Source organism: Tachyglossus aculeatus, chromosome X4, assembly GCF_015852505.1.
Source record: "Tachyglossus aculeatus isolate mTacAcu1 chromosome X4, mTacAcu1.pri, whole genome shotgun sequence".
Lineage (NCBI taxonomy): Eukaryota > Metazoa > Chordata > Mammalia > Monotremata > Tachyglossidae > Tachyglossus > Tachyglossus aculeatus.
In genome coordinates this window covers 54,814,618-54,821,471 of record NC_052098.1, presented here as the reverse complement: position 1 = coordinate 54,821,471, position 6,854 = coordinate 54,814,618, and the positions used below count along the sequence as shown (strand labels likewise).

At 43.9% G+C, this 6,854-nt stretch overlaps 1 non-coding gene across 1 annotated transcript; it reads left to right on the top strand.

Annotated features, from left to right (window-relative positions):
• The first annotated feature begins 227 nt into the window (after positions 1-227).
• LOC119948303 lies at positions 228-365 on the top strand. Its single transcript, XR_005456709.1, has one exon. It is a non-coding gene; the product is annotated as a small nucleolar RNA SNORA7 (small nucleolar RNA).
• Positions 366-6,854: the final 6,489 nt, after the last annotated feature.

Genomic DNA, 6,854 nt, shown 5'->3' with positions numbered 1-6,854 from the left:
AACCTTAAGGTAATGCCTTTGTCTGCAACTCCTAGGAGACACATTTTTTTTAAGTATGGTTGAAGTTCCATTCATTCATTCATTCAATAATATTTATTGAGCACTAACTGTGTGCAGAGCACTGTACTAAGCACTTGGGAAGTACAAGTTGGCAACATATAGAGATGGTCCCTACCCAACAGTGGGCTCACAGTCTAGAAGACTCTACCTCTCAGTCTAGAGACTTCCACCCCTCAGGGTTGCACCTGGAGAGTTTCCAGTACTCTACCAGCCTCGGCTACAGGAAGGAGAGTCAAGCAGAGGCATACCCATTCCATTCCAAGCTTGGGCAGTGGCTAGAGAGTGGAAGGCAATCTGCTACAAGTCAAAACTCACCTGTGCTGGGCAGCAGCAGCATAGGACAGAGTCGAGGGCAGAGACTCAGGTTTACTGCATGGAAGGAGGCAATGGTAAACCACTTCCATACCTTCATTCATTCATTCAGTTGTATTTATTGAGCACTTACTGTGTGCAGAGCACTGTACAACCAAGAAAACTCTATGGATCCACTACCAGAACGACTGCAGATGGAGGTGGGGTTTTCTGGAAGAGATGTTTTCCATGACATCGCTATGGGTCAGACATGACTCAACAGCATAAGACAACATGGCTGAAGTTCACCCATATTTGGAACAAAAATGGTTTTTCTACGTATTTTCTCCATCTCAACAGCTAAAGTCTTTCGGGTAACAATAATAATAATCATCATAATAATAAAATCTGTTAAGAACTTACCCTGAGCCAAGCACTGTACCAAATTCTGGGGTGGATACAAGATAATCAGGTCAGACACAGTCTCTGTCCACATGGGGCTCACAGTCTACGTAGGAGGGAGAACAGGTATTGAAACCTCCATTTTCCAGATAAGCAAACTGAGGGAGAAAGAAATTAAGCGACTTGTCTAGGGTCACACAGCAAATAAGTGCTGGAGCTGGAATTTGAGCCCAGTTCCTCAGAGGACTCCCAGGCTTGGGCTCTTTTCACTAGGACACGTTGCTTCTCAGAAATATTCAGACACTACTTTCTGTGCTACTTTTGACTTTCAATAAATTCCTACTTGGAATAGAACTAGGTTACTGAATGGATGGAAACATTTTCAATCATAGTCAACTGCTGAGCTAAAACTAGGACTTTCTCAGTCTCAGTCATTGAATGTCAATACACTGATGATATTGAAGTGTGAGCTGAGAAGCAGATCTCTAAGGAACTACTAATATTTTTACCGAAGCCTATGAAAAAATGGGATTGGTGTTTCACAGCCATAATTAACATGCAGAGCTGTCCTTTAACATACTCCAATGCTAGCAATTCAGATTCATGATAAGACACTAGAGAATACGAAAACATTCCTATATGTAGGGAAGCAACTCAGAGAATGCTGACACTGATAGTTATTCAACATCTCCTCCTCAAATGTGTGAGAGCAGCCTTCAATTGCCTGAAAAAATGGGTGCTCAAGGACTGTAACATTAAATATCAAACCAAATATATAGTTTTTCAGGTAGTTGTGAACCCCACCTTGCTGAATGGAGCTAAAACACAGTCAGCATACAGAAAATACCTTAAGGCACTGAGATGATATCACTACAGCCTGTAGAAAAACATCTGTGTTATATGATATAGCGGACATGACTTAGTTTCTTCTCTTAAGCAAGCAGTCCAAAAATTCATTTAGGGATTAACAAATAGTCTGCCCTTCTACTGTTTTGCCACCTTACTATGCCCTTGTGCTAGGTCCTCTGGCTCAGGCCAGCATCATACCTGCTTTTCTCAAAGCCAGTACCAATTATCCAGCATTCCCTCTGCCACTCAGCTTGGGACATCAAGACTTTACATTATAATAATAATAATAATAATAATAATGATAGACTGTGAGCCCGCTGTTGGGTAGGGACCGTCTCTATATGTTGCCAACTTGTACTTCCCAAGCACTTAGTACAGTGCTCTGCACACAGTAAGTGCTCAATAAATACAACTGAATGAATGAATGAATGATAGCATTTATTAAGCATTTACTATATGCACAGCACTGTTCTAAGCGCTGAGGAGGTTACAAGGTGATCAGGTTGTCCCACGGGGGGCTCACAGTCTTAATCCCCATTTTACTGATGAGGTAACTGAGGCACAGAGAAGTTAAGTGACTTGCCCAAAGTCACACAGCTCGCAATTGGCAGAGCAGGGACTAGAACCCATGACCTCTGACTCTAAAGCCCATGCTCTTTCCACTGAGCCACATAATAATGGCGTGCCAAACACTGGGGTGGATACAAGAAAATCAGATCAGACAGTCCCTGTATCACATGGGACTCACAGTCTGAGAGAGAGAGTAATTTTTTATGGTATTTGTTAAACACTTACTTTGTGCCAGGCACTGTACTATGTGCTGGGGTAGATACAAGCTAATCAGGTTGGACACAGTCCATGTCTCACTTGGGGCTCACAGTCTTAATCCCCATTTTACAGATGAGGGAATTGAGGCACAAAGAAGTTGAGTGACTTGCCTGAGATGACACAGCAGACAAATGACAGAGCTGGGATCAGGCCCAAATCCTTTTGACTCCCAGGCCCATGCTCTATAATAATAATATCCTCTATTTTTCAGTCAAGGAAACTGAGGCAAAGAAGTAAAGTGATTTGCTCAGGGTCCCACAGCAAACTAGTAGCAGAGCCGGGATTAAAAAACAGATTTTTTTACTTCCATTCCTTTGCTCTTTCCATGAAGCCATGCTGTTTCTCAACTGCTTCTCCACTGTATGGTCCCATGGAAACAGGTCAGATCAGCGCTTAGAACAGTGCTTTGCACGTAGTAAGTGCTTAATAAATGCCATTATTATTATTATTATTATCTGGGAGTCAGGAGCCCTGGGTTCCAGTGCCAGTTCTACCTCTGAACTGCTGTGTACCCCTGGGCAAGTCACTTAACCTTCCTGAACATCTATAAGCCTGTAGTGAACAGGGAACATGCCTACCAACTCTGTTATACTCTCTAAAGCACTTAGGACAGTGCTCTGCACAACAATAAGTGCTCAATAAGTAAAATTGATTGATTGATTAAAATGGAGATAATAATACCTGCCTCTCCCTACTTCACAGTGATGATATGAGGGCAAAATAAGATAAGTGTCAAAGTACCATAGAAAAGTACTGTTCTTATTCACAAAGGGGAAATTCATGCATTCTATCTGGGATAGCACTATTAACCTGGGCCCCACTGGTTGGTAGAGAAAGTCTAGTGCCTATGGATATACTGACTTAAATGAAAGAGTCTCTTGAGCATACATGAGACTTAAAAGGAGGGGAGACCTAGAGGAGTACATATCCCTGGGAACATCTGGAGGGGGATCATCTGGAGGTAATGGGAATTCCCTTCTTGGTCTTTTCTTGTTCAGGGTGTAATTGCTTAACAGAGGGGAAGTACAGTTGAAGTAATAGATTTTTCCCCTTTCATGGAACTTGTCAGCCACAGTAAAGCAGCAACAGCTGTGACTCTAAGTAAGGTCATTTATTTTGATTTTCATACAGAAGGCCTGAAGCCATTTGCTTTTTTCTCTCTGTTCCCTGTGTAAAATCTGGATGATGTGTCACACATTTCCAAATTTTTTTCCCCTGAATCAATGGAAATTTTTGCTCTTGGAGTGGGGGAGATGGGAAGAGTCTAGTGTGTGTTTTGGGGTGTCCCCAGAGGGCGCGCTGGAAGCATGACAAAGGAGCAAGGGCAGGGGGGAAGGAGGGTTTAAGAAGAGGGAACCCAACTAGTCATTTCCAGGGAGTGCAAGCATAACTCTGAAGGAGAAGGAAGGGGAAATTTTTTTAAAAATAGTATTTGTTAAGCGCTTACTATGTGCAAAGCACTGTTCTAAGTGCTGGGGAGGGATACAAGGTAATCAGGTTGTCCCACTTGGGGCTCAGAGTCTTAATCCCCATTTTACAGATGAGGAAACTGAGGCTCAGAGAAGTGAAGTGACTTGCCCAAGGTCACACAGCAGAGAAGCGGCAGAACCGGGATTAGAACCCATGACCTCTGACTCCCAAACCTGGGCTCTTTCCACTGAGCCACGCTGCTAATTGAGGGAAGGAAGAAGGAATGAGTCTTTCCCAGCCAACTCAGAGAACAGTGTTGGAAGTGGGGATAAAGGGAAATCCTGAGGAATTAGGGAGTGGACAATCCCACTGCTGACATCCTGGAAAAACAGTTCTATGTTTAGTGAATTTCCAAACTAGCCTCTGAAACTCCAACCTCTGTTAGATTAGTCTAATTCCAAATTCCCCACTAGTTTGATTGTGTGTCCAGATTAGGTGGGACTGCAGATCATTAAGACAGGTATGGATCTGATCAGATTTGTTTTTCACCAAGATGCAATTCATTTCCTATGGGCACAGTGGAAGCCTTTGGATGACCCTACTTCCTGGAGCTTAAAGTCGGGCAGAATGGCCTATGTTAATGAGAGGAGGGGTTAATAATCAATCAATCAATCATATTTATTGAGCGCTTACTGTGTGCAGAGCACTGTACTAAGCGCTTGGGAAGCACAAGTTGGCAACATATAGAGACAGTCCCTACCCAACAGTGGGCTCACAGTCTAGAAGGGGGAGACAGAGAACAAAACCAAACATATTAGCAAAATAAAATAAATAGAATAGATATGTACAAGTAAAATAAATAAATAAATAGAGTAATGAATATGTACAAACATGTATACATATATACAGGTGCTGTGGGGAAGGGAAGAAGGTAAGATGGGGGAATGGAGACGGGGACGAGGGGGAGAGGAAGGAGAGGGCTCAGTCTGGGGAGGCTTCCTGGAGGAGGTGAGCTCTCAGTAGGGCCTTGAAGGGAGGAAGAGAGCTAGCTTGGTGGATGGGCAGAGGGAGGGCATTCCAGGCCAGGGGGATGACGTGGGCCGGGGGTCGACGGCGGAACAGGCGAGAACGAGGCACGGTGAGGAGATTAGCGACAGAGGAGCGGAGGGTGAGGGCTGGGCTGTAGAAGGAGAGAAGGGAGGTGAGGTAGGAGGGGGCGAGGTGATGGAGAGTCTTGAAGCCGAGGGTGAGGAGTTTCTGCATGATGCACAGATTGATTGGTAGCCACTGGAGATTTTTGAGGAGGGGAGTAACATGCCCAGAGTGTTTCTGGACAAAGGCAATCCGGGCAGCGGCATGAGGTATGGATTGAAGTGGGGAGAGACACGAGGATGGGAGATCAGAGAGCAGGCTGATGCAGTAGTCCAGACGGGGTAGGATGAGAGCTTGAACGAGCAGGGTAGCGGTTTGGATGGAGAGGAAAGGGCAGATCTTGGCAATGTTGCGGAGCTGAGACCGGCAGGTTTTGGTGACAGCTGGGATGTGAGGGGTGAATGAGAGAGCGGAGTCGAGGATAACACCAAGGTTGCGGGCTTGTGAGATGGGAAGGATGGTAGTGCCGTCAACAGTGATGGGAAAGTCAGGGAGAGGGCAGGGTTTGGGAGGGAAGACAAGGAGTTCAGTCTTGGACATGTTGATTTTTAGGTGGCAGGCAGACATCCAGATGGAGATGTCCTGAAGGCAGGAGGAGATGCGAGCCTGGAGGGAGGGGGAGAGAACAGGGGCAGAGATGTAGATTTGGGTGTCATCAGCGTAGAGATGATAGTTGAAGCCGTGGGAGCGAATGAGGTCACCAAGGGAGTGTAGATCGAGAATAATAAAACATTGACTTCAAAAGTAAGTATGTGTATAAAAAATGGGATATGGAAGGAAATGTTATTTGGCATCTTGCTCTTTCCTTTAATGCAGAATGTGTCCCTGGACCAGTCACATACCCTGAAGCAAGGTCTGGCAACTCCATAGCCTTGAAACTTCAATAAATAGAACCAGTAAAATCTTGGCCATGTTCAATAAGTTGTTCGGTTAAGTTGGTTTTGTTTTATTGTATTTTTTTGAACTCCACTTTCAAGGGCTAAGCTGTCAGAAAAGCTGCCAAAATGGGACTTCTTGTTAAATATTGGTCACAGTGCTGAAATGAAAATAAATTGTAAAGTCATTCTGAGGAGGAAATACTAGATTGAGGTCACTTTTATTAATCAAATTACTGGTAACTGATAGGGCTTAGTGAAGCTCTGTCCTGTCCTTATACTTACTGCTCTATTTTTATAGTTATATACTAAGTACTGGATGAATATAAGCACTGGCTCAAAGCTGGTTGTAAAAGCACACAAGCGATTATCATACTTGTCATACAATGCTCTGCAGATAGTAAGTGCTCAATAAATATGATTGATTGATTATTACTGTCAAGACTGCAAGGGGCCAAACAATGCTCCTTGAAAAATAAGGTCAATTCCCCATGTTTGTTAATTGTGCAAACAAGAGCAAAAGTGTAAGAAGAGCACTGAGCTGAGAGTCAGAGGATTTTAGTTTCGATCCCAGCTCTGCCACTTGTCTGCTGTGTAACCTTGGGCAAGTCACTTAACTTCCCTGTGCCTCAGTTACCTTATCTACAAAATGGGGATTTTGTTCTCCTCACACTTAGACTGTGAGCCCCATTTGGGACCTGATTATCTTGTAGCTACCCCAGTGCTTAGTACAGTGCTCGTCACACAGTAAATGCTTAATAAATATTATTATTATCATTACTATTATCTCTCTGGGTCAAATCAATGGTCCATTCAAGCCCAGGGTTCTGACTGACACCACCACCAAGGATGCTTGGACAACTGTCATTATTGCCCTCCTTGGCATCTGCCCTCATGGTTCTGAATGTATTATCTAACATCCCTGTCTCACTTACTAACCCATTACGAACCTCTCATCCATTAATTTATTTAAATTGAAGTATGACG